Source organism: Calliphora vicina, chromosome 3, assembly GCF_958450345.1.
Source record: "Calliphora vicina chromosome 3, idCalVici1.1, whole genome shotgun sequence".
Lineage (NCBI taxonomy): Eukaryota > Metazoa > Arthropoda > Insecta > Diptera > Calliphoridae > Calliphora > Calliphora vicina.
In genome coordinates this window covers 42885866-42906231 of record NC_088782.1, presented here as the reverse complement: position 1 = coordinate 42906231, position 20366 = coordinate 42885866, and the positions used below count along the sequence as shown (strand labels likewise).

The 20366-nt window shown below is 29.4% G+C and overlaps 1 protein-coding gene across 4 annotated transcripts in view; it reads left to right on the top strand.

Annotated features, from left to right (window-relative positions):
- bol (boule) overlaps positions 1-20366 on the top strand; it is a 203920-nt gene that overhangs the window by 142159 nt on the left and 41395 nt on the right. For 3 of the 4 annotated variants that reach the window (XM_065504147.1, XM_065504144.1, XM_065504146.1), the window contains exon 4: positions 18896-20257. The gene's annotated coding sequence lies outside the window, so the exon portion shown is untranslated. The remainder of the gene's footprint in view (positions 1-18895; positions 20258-20366) is intronic. The other variant, XM_065504145.1, reaches the window with a different exon arrangement.

Below are 20366 nucleotides of genomic sequence, written 5' to 3'. Positions count from 1 at the left end.
GTTGAAATCGGATGGGAAACAAAAAAAATGGCACATGTTTAAAAATTTTACATGTCGAAGGTACCCTACTTTGAGCCCCCATGTCGCCGCCCCTGGATTATTTGTAGGGCCCATTTTAATAACTTAAACTCGAATACTCCTTGGCTACACCCAACTCAAATTTTATCCCGATCGGACCATCCGTTTAGAAATGCCAGATTTATTTCCAAAAAATTTCGATTCAGCCCTACTGTGCAACATCAGAGACATATAGAAAATTGTCTTGTTTTATAGGTTTTTTTAGGTACGATACCGGAATTCCAAAGGGTCTTCCCATAGGGATAGCGGTCATATTGTTGAAGCTACATCTGTCGAATAGACTGTCATGGAAAATTGTACATTTCGATAAAAATAAAAATGTCGATGATGTCTCACACACACTTTGATTTATTTAAATTTGAAGACAGGAAGCGCTTAATGAACGACCCTTTACAAACCAAAGTTGTAACAGTAAAATCAATTGGCAGAACATCCAAACAACTCATGGTCTTGGACGTTCGAGATGGTTACTCTCACTGTCGGATGTTTAAATAGTCTCGTCCTACGTTAATGGCTTGTAGACATGTACTCCTTTTTGCAAGAATTTGTTGGAGTAAATAATGGAAAGGGGAACATTTATTACTATTTCTGCAATAAGATTTATTGCACAGCATAAGGATTATTTCCTAAATTGAACAAGCCGGCAATTTCCGTATAAAAACTACAATTTTTCATTATGATTTATCTGTTCTTTCGTTACAAAATTCGTGAAAAGGATAGACATATTTTGTACGAAGTACATCAATCGCAAAAAAGTAGTAATGAAGTGATGCCCTGAATTGCAATCATTTTTTAATCAATGCCTGATTATTGTGTTCCAAATCCAGTTCAGAAGGATTTATTAAAGAAATCCAATGATTTTAAAATAGCTTTCGATGATTTTGTATTAATCCAATGAATTAATCCAAAATTGTACATTTTTTGTTCTGAAAAACCTTTTCATTCTAGCCTCGTTGCCTGTCTTTATATATCTATCTGTACTTGTATCTATGTCTGTTTGCCTTTTCTTGAGTGCTCCATATACTAAAAAAAAAATGAAATGGGGGTACGTGGTTGTTTGTTTGCTTGGTCGGTTAGCTGGTTTAAAGGGAAGGAAGGTGGTCAGGGTGGTTAAAAGTCGGCAGGAGCAGGGGTTTTATTGTTTGTCGTCGTTTGTTGTTCTACTGATAAAATTTGTAAGTGCCTGTTGGTGAATTTGTAGGGGTGTCAGTGTGTGCGTGTGTGTTTGTGATCTTGAAGGGTGGCAATGGTTGTCGTATCCTTGCCAAAGTTGCCTTTCTTTGTTTTTCCGCCAACGTGAGTGTTTGTTCTTTGCCATTTTCATTTTAACCAACTCAGATGTGGATGATGATGATGACGACAACGTTTATGTTGGTTTTGTTTTTTGTTTTTTTTTCCTTACAGAAGTGTTGTTTGTGTTCCAATTTTCATACACGCTATAAGGGTCCTTTTGTTTTATTTTTCATTTAGTTTGTGTTTTATATATTTTTTTATTCCACTTCTTTGTTGCTGTTGTATTTTAAGGATTTTCCTTAAAACATTTCATGGCATTTTTGCTTCCTTTTCGACTTTTATGTTGTACGTACGTTCGTTCGTCTTTTCTTTTTTAGCTTTTTTGTACTTTTTCTGCTAAGTTTCCTTTTTTGGGTGGCATTTGACCTTTGACTTAACTTAACGTTGTATTAACGACCCACCACCACCCTGTAAATAATTTTAAAACTTTTATATGTGTGTCACTGTGTTTTGTGAATAGTTAGAATATTGGACAGACTGTTAAAGTTGATTTTCTATATATATTTTTAAGGTTTCTTTTTTTGTTGTTTTGCTTCTTATTGCCAAAAAAAAAGAAAAGAAAAGAGTTAAACTCAAGGACTTCTTGGCTAATTGTATTTATGTGACTTGCAAACTGAGTTCGTTTCTTCTTGTATTTATTTTACTCTTTATAGTGTTTTTCAAACTCTACGGCTCTCCTTTATGACCAGTTTGTTTTTGTTCTTTGGAAAAACAAGGATTATTTATTAATCCCCAAAAGTATACTAAACTTTTTTTCTTTGTCTTTAATGTTAAATCTTGACTAATTACTTGTGTTGTGTGTATGTATAAAGTAAGACAATTTAAATAAACTTCTTACAAATTTTGTTTTACATTCATTGTTTTTTTGTTGTTGTTGTTGCAGTTGTTGCTGGCTGTAAGCTTTTGGTAAATAACCATAAATTAATTAAAATTTTCTTTTGCACTGTAAAAACATTTTCCATAGACTACATAAATTCATGGCTGCTTTGTTAGAGTGTGCGTTTAATTTTTATTGTATGTCTTCATTTAAAATTGTTAATACCTTTAGGTATAACGACATTAATATCCTTTCAAATCATTCGTTCATTTATTCAGTCAGTCATTTCTGTTGTTTCTTCTTTAGCTGGCAATTTCTGTAATTACAAAATCTGTCAGCATTATAATTTACAGATGTTGTATGTGTATGTCACAAAAGACTGTGAGAGGGAGGGAGTGAGCGAGAGAGACAGAGAGAGTTTTTGTTTAATTAGGCTTTTTGGGTTAAAGACAAAAAAAGTATGCTTTACTTTATATATATTGTTTTATTATTTATTTCTTCTTGTTTAAACTTAATATTGTAATGAAGTTTACGTTTCCCTTTTTTCGTTTAACTTCTCCACAGTTAATTAAATATTAAACCTACGTACATTTATACATATTTACAGGCAACATTTTATTGTAATTATTAAGCCTAAAAGTATGCTACATTTAATCGTTACAGCTACAATTAATTTCATTTCAAGCCCAATATGTTGTTTTCTTACCACCGTTGGCTGTATATTGTGTTTTTTAATAATATGATTGATTAAAGCATTAAATTTCTCATAAAAGAAGATGGTTTTTTTGGGTTTTCTCTTTTATTCTATAGATTTTTAACAGTCACGTTTTCAATTTAAAAAAATTGAAAGTTGTGAAATTAATTTTTAAGCCATAAAGGGGGGAAAAAGCAATAATGATGGAGTTTATTATACCCTTCACCTTCGTGAGAAGGGTATATATAAGTTTGTCATTCCGTTTGTAATTTCTACATTTTTCATTTCAGACCCTATAAAGTATATATATTCTGGATCCTTATAGATAGCGGAGTCGATTAAGCCATGTCCGTCTGTCTGTCTGTTGAAATCAATTTTCTGAAGACCCCAGATATCTTCGGGATCCAAATCTTCAATAATTCTGTCAGACATGCTTTCGAGAATTTTGCTACTTAAAATCAGCAAAATCGGTCAACAAATGGCTGAGATATGAGGAAAAAACCAAGACAACCTCGATTTTTGACCTATATCTGGATTACTAAGACATTAATATAGACAATATGGATATCAAATGATAGATATTTCAAAGACATTTGCAACGACGTATATAAGACCATAGTAAGATGGACCTACAATGGGTCAAAATCGGAAAAAAAAATTTAACCCGAAATTTTTTTCCCAAAAAAAAAATTAAAAAACAAAAAAAAAAAATTTTTCCAAAAAATTAAAAAAAACAACTGGAAAAAAATTAAATTTTGTTTACCTAAAAATATTTGAAATTTTGAAGTATAATTTGGTGAAGGGTATATAAGATTCGGCACAGCCGAATATAGCACTCTTAATTGTGGGGGGGATTTCACGTCAAGTGAACCAACTTTTAAAATCGATGTCTTCCGATCGGGATGAAATTTGCACCAAGGTTTGACCTATTGGATGGTAATTCAGACATAATTTTTCAACAAGATCGGAGTTAGAGGGGGTCAAAATTTGACATTTTGGCCAAACATGTGATTTTTCTCATCCATGTATTTTATTACCTATTGTTCTTAGCAAAATGTGTCCCAAATAGTTTACATAGCTATTTCTTCAATCTTTCGAAAAAAATATTAAAAACAAAAAAAAAAATTAATATTTTTTTCCCGAAATCAAAAACTTTATTGATTTTTTTTCAAAATGGGCCCTATCTTTCTTTCTTTTTTTCTATCTTTTTTATTTTTTTTTTTTTTTGCAAAATCTACCATTTTTAAAATGGGCCCTTTTTTTAAATTTTTTTTCGCTCAAAATATAGCTTCGGTCTATTCCTTTAAGACCTATTTGTTTGCTTAGTGCGATGCGAGTGGGATATCTATAAAAATAAATGTTTTGTAACTCAAGAAAATGAAATCTTAGGTCCATTCCTTTAAGAGCTTTTTGGTCTCTTAGTGTTAGTGGGATACGAGTGGTCTATCTATCAAAATAAATATTTTGTAACTCAAGACATACAATTTTTGTGTTGAAACATTTATTTTGATACTATCCCACTGTCATCCCTCTAAGAGACCAAAAAGCTCTTTCATCCCGATCGGAAGACATCGATTTTAAAAGTTGGTTCACTTGACGTGAAATCTCCCTAAGGCAAAATAAAATATAAAATTTTTAAGTAGCTGGGTAACATTTGAAGTTGTGCATAGTTTTTTTTTATATATTTTTTTTAATATTTACAATATTTACAAGTTCCGTTAAACATTTTATTTAATTTGAATGATTAAAATCATTGCCCTCATTAAGTATTGCCAAAATAATATTTTAAAAATTTATCACATGAAATTATTTTCATACAGTGGTTGACAATACAATGGAAACTTTTCCAAATCTTCTTATATATAAATAGGCCACACGTTTTTTTGTGGTACACTTTTAAGTATTGTTACGTTTTAACCTTTTCAAAATGCTGGTTTATTACCTTTAAATAAACCGGATACTTTTGATTGCAAATAAAAGCCGTTTTAGTAGTTTGAAAATTGTAACAACTCTTTATTTATTTAAAATGTACAACAACAGAATTAAATAGTCACTCAATGTTTTTTTTATACACGTTTATAACTTCTCAGAAATACAGACACTTTAGAATGTATACGAATTCACTTGAAAAATACAGCACACTTTAAGGCACTCAGTTGATGTTTATTCAAATAGCGTATCTGATAAACTTACTCACTTGCAGTCGTGACACTGCCACTAACACTGCCATCTGTACTCTAGATTGTTCTTTAACTTTCAAAATTCGAATATTCTAGATCTTACTAATACATACGCCATCTATGGTGTACTTTCTACAATGTTCTTTAACTGAATATTCGATTTCGAATACAGCGTTGCCAACTTACGATCAAATCAACTGAAAGCTTTTATTTAATAATGCCCACAGATATGTTGCTATTACAGCACTGTTATTTGAAAGCATTATGCTACTTTTAAATCAGCCCTTAAAATCGTTATATTTGAATTCAAGTGCAATTTCGTAACAGTTTGTTATTATCCACCAATATTGATGAAACCTATATGGTTTAAAAGGTTTTTTTCTCTAGATATGCACAATATAAAATTTGTTTTTAAAATTCTTTCCATAAATGTGGTAAAAAGCGTTTTAAAAGTGGTAGAATTTCGGCCAGTAGGCGATCCTAGTATTAAATTAATATGTCAAAATATAAAAATAGTTCTTCAGACATTTATTTACTTATACTAACAACAGCAAAATACGAACATAATTGAATTCTGATATTAGTATTAACAAATCAATGGAAACTTGGGTTACATTTTTACAAAAATTGTCTGACGCTTTAATAATTCCTTGTTTTTTATTCCGGCTTCACAGCCGCGCACAGAAATCTGAATCTTCTGAACTACTGGTCCGATTGCAAAATGATGTATGAACGAATCGTAGAGGAGAATATGACATTTTTTGTAAATTGATTTTAATTAAAGATTCTTTTCTATAGTCATCCACTGTATTTTGCCTGCCTTTGCATTCATCAACATTTAAATTTTTCTAATAGCTGTTTTAAATAGCTATTTAATCAGGCATTTGTTTATTTTGTTGAACCTGAAAATATGCAAATCATTTTCATTTATTAAATACAATATGTATTTTATATAATTTAAACCTAAAAGTAGGCAATACATTTTATACATTATTTTTCTATTAATATAATAATAATGGCAAAATAAGTATGCTTAATTTATTTTCAAATTAAATAATTTATAAAACAAATATTTATGTGCATTTCAACTAAAAGTATAAATATTTTTTTTATTTAATTGCTAAAAGTATGCAAATCATTTTTAATGTTAAAATAAAACAGAATTTATAGGGGTGCAATTATAAATGTTAATATTCATTGTGCATATGAAACTCTAAAAAATTTTATATTTCTATTAATATTTGTTTTAAAATAAGCTTTTAGAAATATATATTTAATTGTAATTTTATAGGGTAGACACAATAAATCCCTGAGATGAGGTTAATATTTTGTTTCTTTTTAATTTAAGGCAGTAACCTTTATGTAATTTTAACTGGCAATCCAATTTTTATTACGCACTTTCTATGATATTCACCCCAATTTTATTTTTATTATATTTTTTTTGTATTGTTTTTCTTTTAAATCCTTTAATCATAATTTCTTTTTCAAGTTTTAATTTAAAACTTCCATGTAATTTGCATATTAGCTTAAAGCTAAAATAATGACAATATAACAGGCTTATTGAGTTTTTTTTTTGTTTCAGTTATTTAAGCCTAAAAGTGTGCTTGCTCGTAATGTCGAAACGCATACAAGTTAAAGTGTTTTTATTTTGAAGCGTTATTAATAAAGAGTGGGCCCGAAAAAACTTATACTTGTATTAAGTTTAAATAAAACTTAAACAATTCAATATAAAAATTCTCAAAAATACGTAATTTTATTCAAATATTGTACAAATTCATTAAAAATAAATGTATGCACCTTTTCCGGAAATCCTCCCATTAAAGATTTTATAGTTGCATCATTTTGACGAGGTGGTCCACTTACGCTTAAAATCGGACATGTCCTGGGGTACCTTTCCTGTGTTATTTAACACTTTTTTTACAAGAGCCCAATCCTTTCCATCTGCCGAAGTTGGATTTGCCTCCCGTAATAAACAATTTACATTATTGTTTGAATACCACTCAAGGGCCTTTTTTCATAGCGATGCTGTTTTAAGAAAGGTAAAAGCTATTTTTGTAGACAATGCACAGTGGGCAGTATCGAAATTTTTTGGAAATAAATCTGGCATTTCTAAACGGCTGGTCCGATTGGAATAAAATTTGACGTGGGCGTAGCCAAGGAGTATTCGAGTTTAAGTTATTAAAATATGTCCTACAATTGCTCCAGGTGCGGCGCTGTGGGAGCTCAAAATGGGGTACCTTCGACATGTAAAATTTTTAAACACGTGCCATTTTTTTCTTTTGATTTGATTTCAAAATTTAAAATTTGTTCATTATATATTAATGCTCATAACGTAAACAATAAATAGAAAAAAATAAAATAAAAAAATAACACATTCTTATGTTAAAAACGATGTCAAATATAAAAGACTAAATAAAATATGCGACATTCAAATAGAATCAATCAGTCTTAAAATGATTAAAAATAAAAAATCATCAAAGAATTCGTTGTTTTCTTAATATTTTGTTGCATATCAATTATTTCTAATCAATTATTTCTAACAGCATCAAATCTTTTGGGGATTGAATTTAACAAACTTTCGCATGTAGATCGGGAAATTGCATACCATATTTCCTGAATTTTCTGCCAAAGTTCTTCCTTGTTTTTAAATTTTTCAGGTCCGAGTTTGTCTTTTACTGTTTTCCATAGGATTTAAGTCTGGTTATTGAGACGGCCATTCCATAACATGAATTTTGTTATATAAAAACCATTTTTTGGCAAGACCTGACGTGTGCTTTGGGTCATTATCTTGCAGGAAGAGCCATTTTAAGGGCATATTCCATTCTGCATGTGGCTTTATAACATTCTCCAAAATATTTACATACAAGTGCTTATCCATATTTTCTTTAATCCAATAAATTGTACCAACGCAATACCAAGAAAAGCATCCCCATATAATAATATTTCCCCAACCACGTTTAAACGTTTTTGGTTTTTGCCATTTTTTGGACGTCTAACCCATGTCTTATCATCACTACCAATTAAATTAATGGTCGTTTCGTCCGTCCACTACACATTTTGCCACTTTTTTATATTTTCTGCCCCACTCCAATCCTTATGATTGCTCCTGGTTTTAAATGAAATTAAATAGTGATTCTATTGTAATGTCCGTCACTGTAACATGTCTACATTATGTTTTTTGTATGTGGCAAATTAATTAGGGAAAACTTAAAAACTCGAAGAGAATATACCTAACATAGAAATTCATAAAAAAGCATGTTGCCTACATGCTTTATGAATGTAAATAACAGTGCTAGGTAAATTCTCAGCGAGTTGTTAGGTTTTCCCTAATTAATTTGCCACGTAAAAAACATAAGGTAGACATGTTATATATCAATGGATAGAGGATTTTGTCTACTTTCCAATAATGTATATAACTTTTGACAATTAAAAAATTCATGGAATACTTTTTTGAAAAATATGACAAAAAATGCTTTTTATTAAGTTTTTGCATAGATAAAAATTTTTTAAATTTTTATTTATGAATATTTTTTAATGAAATTTTAAACTTGTATAGATTTTTTATTGAAAATAGAAAAATAAAAACAAATTTTGAAATTTGTAATCACGAATCCCGCAATTCCCAAAAAAGTTTTGAAAAATTCCAAAAATGGGATATTTTCGTTTTTTGGCTATAATATCCATACTAGGGGCGGGGCGGGGTTATCGGAACCCTTTACAAAATAATTAAGCACATATTGGGCCATCTAAAATGGGTTACTATATTTTGATATCGACTATGCGATTTGAGAATTTTTGCCATAAAGTTGAATTTTATATAAAAAATAGGCGTTTTTTGAATGGACTTGGTCCCCTGGGTATCAAAAATTATAAATTTTTTTTTCATTTGAAATATTTGACGTTAATTTAGCTTTTCAAAAAGTATAAATTCATTATACATCCTCTTAGAAATTTTTTAGATAACTGAAAAAGAATAAAAGTACTTTTTTCTCAAAAAAAATTGCGAAAAATCTCCTTTTTTAATTTTTTTTAATTCAAATGCATGTAACTTTGGACTCAGTCATGGTTTTTAAACAATTCTTCCTTTATTTGATATATACATCTGTTGTTAATCATATAAAAAAAGTGGAGAAAATCGGGAAATATTTGGAACCGCGGTCATAAAAAAACTGGAGAAGGCTGGGTAAAAATGTTGAAATTTTAATTTTCAAATGCGAATATATCCTAAGCTATAAGAGATAATTGATAGCTACGACGAGGTTTTATGTAGTGCTCGATGGGAAGATTCTATATATTGAACATACCCGAGGTGTCCTACTTTAGGGCCCCCTGGTCCCGCTCGTGGTGGGGTCATGTGGTCCAAATTCAAAACTTAAACTCGAAAACACTTCCTCTTTGCTCATGTGAAATTTCATTCAAGTTGGACTTAGAAGTTACAGATTTATTTCCATCATTTTTTTTCTCATACCACTGTGCGATGTGTTTCCTAGTTATGCCCAAAGTATTTTCTCAGCCCCGAATTAAATGTGGACCCTATGCGAAAAATTGTAAAAATACCATTTTTGGGATTTTGGCTTCAATTTTTAGGAATTCCGGGATTCCCTTTGACCTTTTGACAAGTTTTTTTATACTTTGTTTATTCAGAATGACAAATTTAAAATAAGTTGAACATTTCATTGAGTTTTGTTAATAAATAACGATTTCATTACATATTACATATTTATTGAGTTTCTAAAACTAATATTTCTATAAAAATTTTATTAGGAACAATTAGATGCACATTTATTCCACTTTTATTCCAATTTATGCCACTTTTAAACTCCGTCCTTCAAAAATATTTAGGTCTTTTGTGATTATATTTTCCTTTCCTTTTGATGGTTATATGTTTGCAGAACTTTTCTAAATTCTTTATTTTACACTTGTGTTTACAAGAAGTTGGACACAAATTTAGTTCTATAATAATTTAAGGGTGTGAAGTTAAATACGTCAGTTAAATACGTCCCACATTTATGTTAAATACGTTCCAAACACTGTTAAACTAGTTTTTAAATCGGTAAAAATAGATTTTTTCAATAAATATTATAAAATTGTTGAATTTTATGGAAACAAATCAATAAAAAACATAAACAAATTAAATTTTAAAAAATTAATTAATTATATAATTTTTTGGTGAAAAAAATTGGTTTTTCACCAAAAATTTATGAAATATTTGGAAATTCCAAGTGAATTTTTCAGAAATTTAGAGAAGACATGAATTTTTGGTGAAAAACCAATATTTTCCAAAAATTTTATCTCGAATACGGGGCTGGTTCCAGACATATACAATATAGTTTTGGAATCTACTGGTCCCAGGCTACTTCCACTCTGGCGGTGACCCGATAAATTTCCAAAAAATTCACTTGAAGTTTTAATATTTTTCATAAATTTTTGGTGAAAAACCAATATTTTCCAAAAATTTTATCTCGAATACAGGGCTGGTTCCAGACATATACAATATAGTTTTGGAATCTACTAGTCCCAGGCTACTTCCACTCTGGCGGTGACCCGATTCATGTCTTCTCTAAATTTCCCAAAAATTCACTTGAAATTTTAATATTTTTCATAAATTTTTTGGTGAAAAAGCATTTTTTTCTAAAAATTTTATCTCGAATACAGGGCTGGTTCCAGACATATACAATATAGTTTTGGAATCTACTAGTCCCAGGCTACTTCCACTCTGGCGGTGACCACATTCATGTCTTCTCTAAATTTGGGAAAAAATCACTTGAAAATTACACATTTTTCATAAATTTTTGGTTAAAAACCAATTTTTTTCACCAACAAATTATATAATTAATTAATTTTTTAAAATTTAATTTGTTTATGTTTTTTATTGATTTGTTTCCATAAAATTCAACAATTTTATAATATTTATTGAAAAAATCTATTTTTACCGATTTAAAAACTAGTTTAACAGTGTTTGGAACGTATTTAACATAAATGTGGGACGTATTTAACTTCACACCCTTTAATAATTTTATGAGGATTTTTTGTAGAAAAATAAGTTTGTTCCAATTTTCAGTTTCATATCTCAGTTTTTTCATAAATAATTCTATACAGTCTTTAGAACTTAAGCTTGCTACCAAATGTTATTACAACCCCTGTATTGTCACCTGTTTTCTAAACATTCCTACAAATATTCAAATGGCATAGCATACCTTTAGGCTATTTAATTTATGTATAACATTATTAACTTAATCCACACATTTATATCAACAAATTTCATTTGTTTGATCTAATATGTTGCTAATATGTTGCTAAACATTTCATTTAAATATTTATCTTTTAGTAAATTTAAATGTTTTATTTGATTTATCAAATAATTCCCCCCCCCCTCTCCTTCATTTTAATATTCTACATACATATTTAGAATTCATTATTTTATCTAAACGTAAAATATCTCCTCTTAATTGAAATAATAGCATAGATTTATTGTCATTGTTTAACCGAAGATAGAGAGGGGAGAGGCAAGGGGTTTTCTAAAATAAAACGAAACAATTTTCAAAATGAAAATGTTTCATTCTTGTCGTATTGTGTCTCTCCCAGTCTCGAAAGAAAAAAAATATAATAATGTCGAAGTAAAAACTTTATATATTTTTAGATTTTTTTTTTTTCATTATTTTCTGTTCTTTGCTTGATTCTTTGTATTTTGAAATGGCGTACATTAAAATTATTTGTGAAAAAAAAAGAAATTCTATATATTTATAGAATATATAAAATACAACTATACTACGACTAAAGAGTTCTTTAACAAAAAAAAAAAAACAAAAACAAAATATATAAAATATAGATGTACATAATATTGTACATATTATGTATTTTACTTTTGCTTTTGTTTCAGCAAAGTTTTTACTACATATTTCTGTTTAGGAGACACTGGTTCCTTTATAAAATAGGTTTTATTTAAAGTGGTTTTGAAGGTTTATTTCAATCTAGAAAAGAACAACTTTTTGTAGCAAGTTTCAAGTCTCTGTAAAATGAGATATCCAGAATGGAATTTAAAGCTGATTTATCTAAATAATTGAATAATTAATAGAAATGAGATTGGGATATTAAGGCTCGATTAGTTTGAACGATTTTTTCAAAATCAGGCAAAATTTTACCGTCAAGGTCAAAGTTCATCTTTGAATATTTCGAATTTTTGATGAAAATATAAATCTTTTGATCGGGGTTTTTATTTTTAATATATTGTTACCTTTTAACCTTTTCAAAACGTTAGTTTATTTCCTTTAAATAAACCGGATACTTTTGATTGCAAATAAAAGCCGTTTAGTAGTTTGAAAATTGTAACAACTCTTTATTTATTTAAAATGTACAACAACAGAATTAAATAGTCACTCAATGTTTTTTTTATACACGTTTATAACTTCTCAGAAATACAGACACTTTAGAATGTATACGAATTCACTTGAAAAATACAGCACACTTTAAGGCACTCAGTTGATGTTTATTCAAATAGCGTCTCTGATAAACTGACTCACGACTGCAACGTCTGCCACTATTTATAACACTGCCATCTGTACTCTAGATTGTTCTTTAACTTTCAAAATTCGAATATTCTAGATCTTACTAATACATACGCCATCTGTGGTGTACTTTCTACAATGTTCTTTAACTGAATATTCGAATTCGAATACAGCGTTGCCAACTTACGATCAAATCAACTGAAAGCTTTTATTTAATAATGCCCACAGATATGTTACAGTTTGCTATTACAGCATTGCTATTTGAAAGCATTATGCTACTTTTAAATCAGCCCTTAAAATCGTTATATTTGAATTCAAGTACAATTTCGTAACAATATAGAATGAAGTGATTGGGAAGTTTTATCTCACGCGCCTTATAGTCCAGACCTTGCCCCGTCCGACTCCTATTTATTTCGATCGATGCAGTTCGTTCTCTCTGGGATACCCTTCACTTTGGAACAGAGTATCCGATATTGGCTTTATTGGTTCGTTTGGCTAGGTATCCATAGGTTACCAGAAAAATGGTCAATTCTTTAAATAAATTTATTTTGTACAAATGTTTCAAAATAAAAGCTAAAAATATTAAAAAAATTCTCATTATACCCTTCACCGTGAGTGGCAAGGGTACATATAAGTTGTCATTCCGTTTGTAATTTCCACATTTTTCATTTGCGACCCCATAAAGTATATATATTCTGGATCGTTATAGATAGCGGAATCGATATAGCCATGTCCGTATGTCCGTCTGTGTGTTGAAATCAACTTTCCAAAGCCCCCAAATAACTTACATAAACGATTCATACCTCAATATCTCCGAAATTCTTCCGTCTCGGTCGCTATTTAAAATCGAGAAAATCGGTCCACAAATGGCTGAGATATAAGGAAAAAACTAGGACAACCTCGATTTTTGACCTATTTTTGACCTATATCTGGATTACTAGTCATTAATATAGACAATATGGATATCTAATGATAGATATTTCAAAGACCTTTGCAACGACGTATATAAGACCATAGTAAGTTGGACATACAATGGGTCAAAATCGGAAAAAAATATTTTTTAACCCGAATTTTTTTTTTCATCAAAATTTTTTTTTTTGTCATAATAAATTCTTTTTCAAAAAGAAATAATTATAGAAATTTAAAAAAAAAATTTTTTGAAAAAACTTTTTTTAAAAAAAAACAAGTAAGAAAGTATGGTCGGTCAAGCCCGACCATATAATACCCTACACTAAGTAAAAGAGCAAAAAAAAATTTTCTTTCGGTAGTGGGGTTATATGGGGGCTATGACCAATTATGGACCGATCACCATGAAATTAGGTCGTGTGATTTATGTCTATATTAAAGTTAACTATGTTGAATTTTGTGTGTTTACCAAAATTTTTAAGCGATTTATGCAAAAAAATATTTTTAAGTACAATTTGGTGAAGGGTATATAAGATTCGGCACAGCCGAATATAGCTCTCTTACTTGTTTTTAAGTTATATTGAAATGGCAATATTTCTTTCTGCTTGAAAATCCCTTGTTCCTTGACTCGTAGAGCCTTTTTTTTCCTCCTGAATAAATTATTTTAATGCATCCTGAGCCGATTCTTAAGGCTGTTCTAGGTCCTCACGACAATCTCGCATTTTTAAGTTTACAATCAATATGAATGAAGTGTTGTGTGGAAATGGTGTAAAAAAACCATAATAATGCCCTGTATGTGTCCTCAAAATTATACTCTGTATAGTAAAAATATAGAAATATACAAGAAAAAAAGTACAACTTTTAGAATTTCACATTCAAAATGAAAAATTCTTGCAGTATTTTTTTATTTTCATTATTTGGGTATTTATTTTATACAAAAAATACACTCAATTTTACAAATATTTGTACAAGAAACCATGACTTTTATATTTTATTTTACTACATTTTATTTATTTTGCAATAATATTTCAATTTGTTTTGTTGTCGTCTGTCTGTCTGTCTGTCTCACTCTTCATATTTATTTTTTTAAATACATTTTTTTTTTTTTTAATTTAACTTCAAATTCATTTGCATTAATAATCATATAATAAGTATTTCACTCATTCATGAGCTTAAATTAAATTCTTTTAGATTTTAATTGCATATTTTGAATTGTCAATAAATAAACAAATAAAGTGCAGCATATTTTAGGCATGCAAATAAATAAATGAATAAGAGTTACTTTATTATACATATATCATTAACATAATCATCATGTTTAATATTTGCAATATGTTTATTTTAATTGTAAATTCTTGTATAATTTTAATTAAATATGTTTTAATTAATTTATAAATAATAGTGATAGATTTCTGTTTTTTTTTTAAAGGTGGCATTTTGTATTGCCTAGAGTTGGTTGTTATAAATATTAATTAATTTATTTCATTAATATGTTTTAAAGTGGCATACTTACTATATAAATAGTTTAATATTAAAAAAAAAATGTGATGACAAATGTTATAGTTATGAAAATGTAATTTAAAAAAAATATATTCGAAAGAGTTTAGTGTTTTGTTGTGAAAATATACCAAAGGAAAAAGTTTTTTTTTAATTTTTGGCAAACAATTGTTATACTTTATTTAAATTTTGCAGCAAGCAAATCATACAATCATTAGTTAAAACCAAAAAAGTTTAAGTTTACGAGAATTTTGTAACTTTTGCTGATGTTTATATGTCAGAGGTCGGCATAGAGAGAACATGCAATCTAGACTTATGTTATGCGCTTTCTTTTTTGTTTCATTGATAGTAATTTTTTCTCTTATTTGATAATTTGTATGAGTTTCATGGACATTCGTGTTGTTTACAAATAAATAAACGATCATGTTCGGCCCCTGGTAGCTATAAGTGCCGATCACTGTTATATGTCAACCTCAGTATGGATCAGGGATGATCAAAGTTAAAATTTCATTTGAGTTGGTGAGCGAAAGAGAACTCTATTGAAAGAAAAGTTTAGTAAACTAAGTATTTATCAGTTTTTATTTGTTAACAATAATGAAGTCAACAATCTTAATCAAATTATCTGAGATATATTATCATAGCTTATTAATCGAGAGTTCGATATTAATCATTTTTGGCAAATTTGTATTATTAAAATATTTTTTTTTGTTTGCTTATTTTATTATGTTGTTTTGTTCTGAAAACAGATTTAAATTGAGGGAAAAAACTTCAATTATTTTTTAAAGTTCGAAATATATTAAACATTCCAAATATTTCATTGATTGGATATAAAAAAAAATAGCTTAAGATGTGCATCGTCGCTGACTCAGTGACAACTAAACAAAAGAGAATAATATGAAATGGGCATCAATGGTGTGGATACATTTTTCAAATTAGGGATAAGCCAAGCTCCGAACGTCAAGCAAATGCTAGTTGAGATTCTTACAGTGATAGTTTTATAAACCGAAGTTGCTTAAACTTATGCGATAAATCGATATTATAAATAGTTATGAATTTTGTTAGGTTTATCTAAAACCAGTAAACATGACAGAATTCTCCAAGATTATCATCATTAATGTATTGCGAAATTATAGCAAATTGCGAAGTTTAGTTCCACTCACATTGAAAACCTCATCAAAATTACACATTCTAAAAAGACTCGTGTTGGATGATGCAAATAAATGCTGAACAAATTGCTATTAAATAAATGTGTAGATCATTACAACAGACTAGTAGATCCTTTAAGATGAGCAAAATCAAACAAAAGTTTGAATTTCTTGAAGTACATCCAAAATTGGCGGATGTGCAGTCACAAACATCAAATCAGTTTGGCCACTGATATTGCAAGATTATCATTAAGAGATCATGTAATTGAGGCATGTTCGGGCATCAACTTCTCTCGCAGACATTTGCCTTAGCAAGAACAATTGACAGGCAAGAAGGGGGTTGCACTCTAGGAACCACTTCGGATGCTTGTCGAGATGTCGTAGCATAGACTTCTGTAATTTTGATTGTTGGAATACTCCTCTACTGTGGGCGTTACTTGCGTATTGAGGGCATCAAGTCCTCTCGCAAACATGTGCAATAACAAGAACAATTGTCCGGCAAGAAGGGGATGCATTCTAGGAATCACTTCCGCTGCTTGTCGGAACAGCCACACACCATAATATTACCACTGCCAAACCTATAGACTGTATTATTTGTGAACTTGGGTTCCAGTCTCTTTCCCTTCGGTTATCTAACAAATTTTCTCTAATCACTGCCTCTTAAATTGTATTTGGATTCATGGATTCCATTTCTGTCTCCATCAATATTCATTGACTAATTGTATACGAGCAGTACGGTTTTTTTTTGGAAATAAGATGGTTTTTTCGCTGGGCGATAGCAACCAGGACCAGTCTCACTAGCCCTGTGACAAGTCGAGAAATTGTGGCGGGATTTTTTTAAATGTTGGTCGAGACTTGTCATGATAGAATATTACAGTTTCATGTGTGGCATATTCTGGCCGTTTTTCGGCCAATACTCGCTTGAAACGAATCAGTTACGTTCGGTAAAGATTCTCTGTGATGGTCTGGCCAGATTGCAACCCGCTTGGGCGGGCTTCACATGCGATCTCTTACGCTTCGGGTTATCGAAGCAAGTAATGATTCGGTGCAAAAATAATTTTCTTTTATAGCGTTCAAGCATTCAGACATACAAAATCGTCTTTCTATGTCTTTCGACTTCAATTCGTATGATATTTAATTTTCCTGCTTTGGATGAATCCTGCTGCTTGCAATCGTTTTTGAATTGCTGCTTGTGTAGCTCCTAATGATTTTGCAAGCTCTTCTTGAGTTTGACTACAATCTTAATAGTGTAATGCCTGTAACATTTGGTTTTCAAACTTGTTTGGTTGGCCTTGGCGATCTTTCTCTTCCGTGCCGAAATCACCACTTCTGAACCCCACAAACCATCTCTCGCACATTGAAACTGATAGAACACATTCACCATAAGCTTTGGTGAGAATTGGTGTGCTACAGCGGCACTTTTTTCAAATTAAAGAAAGCAAAACTTCCCACATATGACGCTATGCTGGTACAAAATTCGACATTTTCGAATCAAAAAAGAACTTTGTTGTTTACTATAATTTTCAATAACTAAGTGAGAATAAATGACAGATATGTATGTATGTACAGATATCAAAAGCTATGTTGGATATTTGTATACCCTTCACCTTCGTGAAAAGGGTATATCTATGTTTGTCATTCCGTTTGTAATTTCCACAATATAATTTTCCGTCCCTATAAAATATATGTATATATTCTGGATCCTTATAGATAGCGGAGTCGATTAAGCCATGTCCGTCTGTCTGTTGAAATCATACATCAATATCTCCGGAATTCTTCCGGCTCGGTTGCTATTTAAAATCGAGAAAATCGGTCCACAAATGGCTGAGATATAAGGAAAAAACCAGGACAACTTAGATTTTTGACCTATATCTGAATTACTAAGTCATTAATATAGACAATATGGATATCTAATGATAGATATTTTAAAGTGCAACGATGTATATAAGGCTGTAGTAAGTTGGACCTACAATACGTAAAAATCTAAAAAAAATTTTCACCCGAATTTTTTTATTTTCACCAAAAGTTTTTTTTTTGGTAAATATTAAAAAAAAATTGATGAAACAAAAAAAAAATAAAAATTTTAAATTTTAAAAAACAATTTTAAAATTTTTTTTCCCAATAAATGAAAAAAACATCTTTGGGGAAAAAAATTAATTTTGTTTACCTAAAAATATTTAAAATTTGTATTTTGAAGTATAATTTGGTGAAAGGTAATAAGATTCGGCACAGCCGAATATAGCTCTCTTAATTGTTTTTATTTAAAATCAAAATGGTTTGATTTTCTAGGAAACATTTTAAGGCAGTCTTCTGACACTCCTTATATGAACTGAAATGTTCTGCAATGCATTTCAATAATCCATACTTTTATACAAAACTTTGCTGTGTGCTTAATCCCACTATGTATTAAAACAAATAAATATAGCATACCTTTAGGCTTCTGTGTAATATTCAACATGTTGCCTACTTTATTGTTCTTTTTTTGTTTGTTTGTTTAACATGTTGAAATGTTTTTGACATTTTTGGAAAGAAAACAAACATTTTAAATTAAATTAAATATTATCTATATAATTGTTACGCTCTACATGATGATGATGGTTTCTTTATTGTAGAAAAAATAAATAAAAAATAAAATACACAAAATTTAATTAAATTTTTCCTACAATTTTGGTTTTTTTTACATGTTTTTGATGTAAATAATTATAAAAAGAAATTATCTCTTTTTTTTTTGTTTGAGTGTACGTTACTTAAGACAATATTTTTTTCTTGTATATTTTCAGCGTAAAACACCAAAAAGTATCAACAGCAGAAGCAATAGCAGCATTTAAATAAAGAAAATAGAGGAGACAAAATAGACATCGACGAAAGATCTATACACGGTGACAAAGAAGAAGAAGAATAAACAGAAGAAGGCCAAGAAAGTACAAATTTGTGTTCTTTCTTTTCAAAATTCAATTCACTCTTGCCAGCCACACAGCCAAACGAGCCAATCAACAACAGCACAGCTACACCAAACCCCAACACGTAAATTTCAAATTTCAAAATATTTTCGTACAAAAGTTTCTAAACTAAACTAAAGTAAAATAACAAAAACAACAACAACAACAACAACAAACACAATAGCTTGCCTAACATTTTCAAAAATAATTTCGAAAAAAAGTGCAGCAGCCAGCCAACAGCAGCCATAAAATACTTTCAAATTAAACAGACAGACAAGACAGACATTTATACAAAACGGACAGACAACTAGCTGCTTTATACTTGTAGAGGTTTTTAAAAAGAAATTTCAAATTTGCAATAAATTCAGCTAAAACAAAACGGTGTGACAAAAGTAGAAAAAAAAAGCCAAAACGCTTAAGCATCATACTATATATTCAACACGCGGCAATAGATCTCTGTGCTACAAATAACAACAGCAACACACTCTGCTACAAATAAATAAATAAAATAAAATTTAATTCTATAGCTACCAAGAAAAGAGCAAAAAAAAAGAATAAAATATAAAAGAATAAAAGTATCTAAAAATATCTATAATTTTTGTTGAAAATATCACGAAAATCAGCTGAAAAACAAACCAAAACCATACGTACTTAAAACAAGAGTGATACTAAAATAATAATAAAAATAAATTAAATAAATAAATTTAACGAACAAAAAACAAATTGGTTGTAAAGAAAAATAATTCTTAACGAAAAATTCAAAAACAAAAAAAATAAAAACTCTAAACGACTTGTTATTTTGTATATTTCAAAAGAAATTTATTTATTAAAACAGCAAGAACGATCTCTGCCTAATTATAAAATAAAAAAAGAAATATTATTAAAATATTAACTGGTTGCTTCTAAAGAAAATTTACAAAAAAAACAAAAAATTGATTTAAACAAAAACCTTGTCATCGAATTGTTAACAATAATTTAAAGAAAAGCCATAATTTACACCACAAAAAAAAAAAGAAAAATAAAAAATACGGCCGTTATCTAGTTTTTAAAACAAATACACACAAATCAACGTTAAATTAGTTTTATTTTTAAAACTCTAGTTAGTTAAACGTAAACGTGCGCAAAAGATTAACAAGCTCAAAGCTTAAGCTAAGCTTAAACCTTAATTACTGCAATACACTTATTTCTACATCCATTATTTACGTAAGCAATATTTTTGTTTTTGTATTTAATTTAACTTGAAAAAAAAAACACGTCAGCCAGCTTCCCTTGTAATCAGCTTGAACAGTTCAGCGGAAGCCGCTCACTTGAA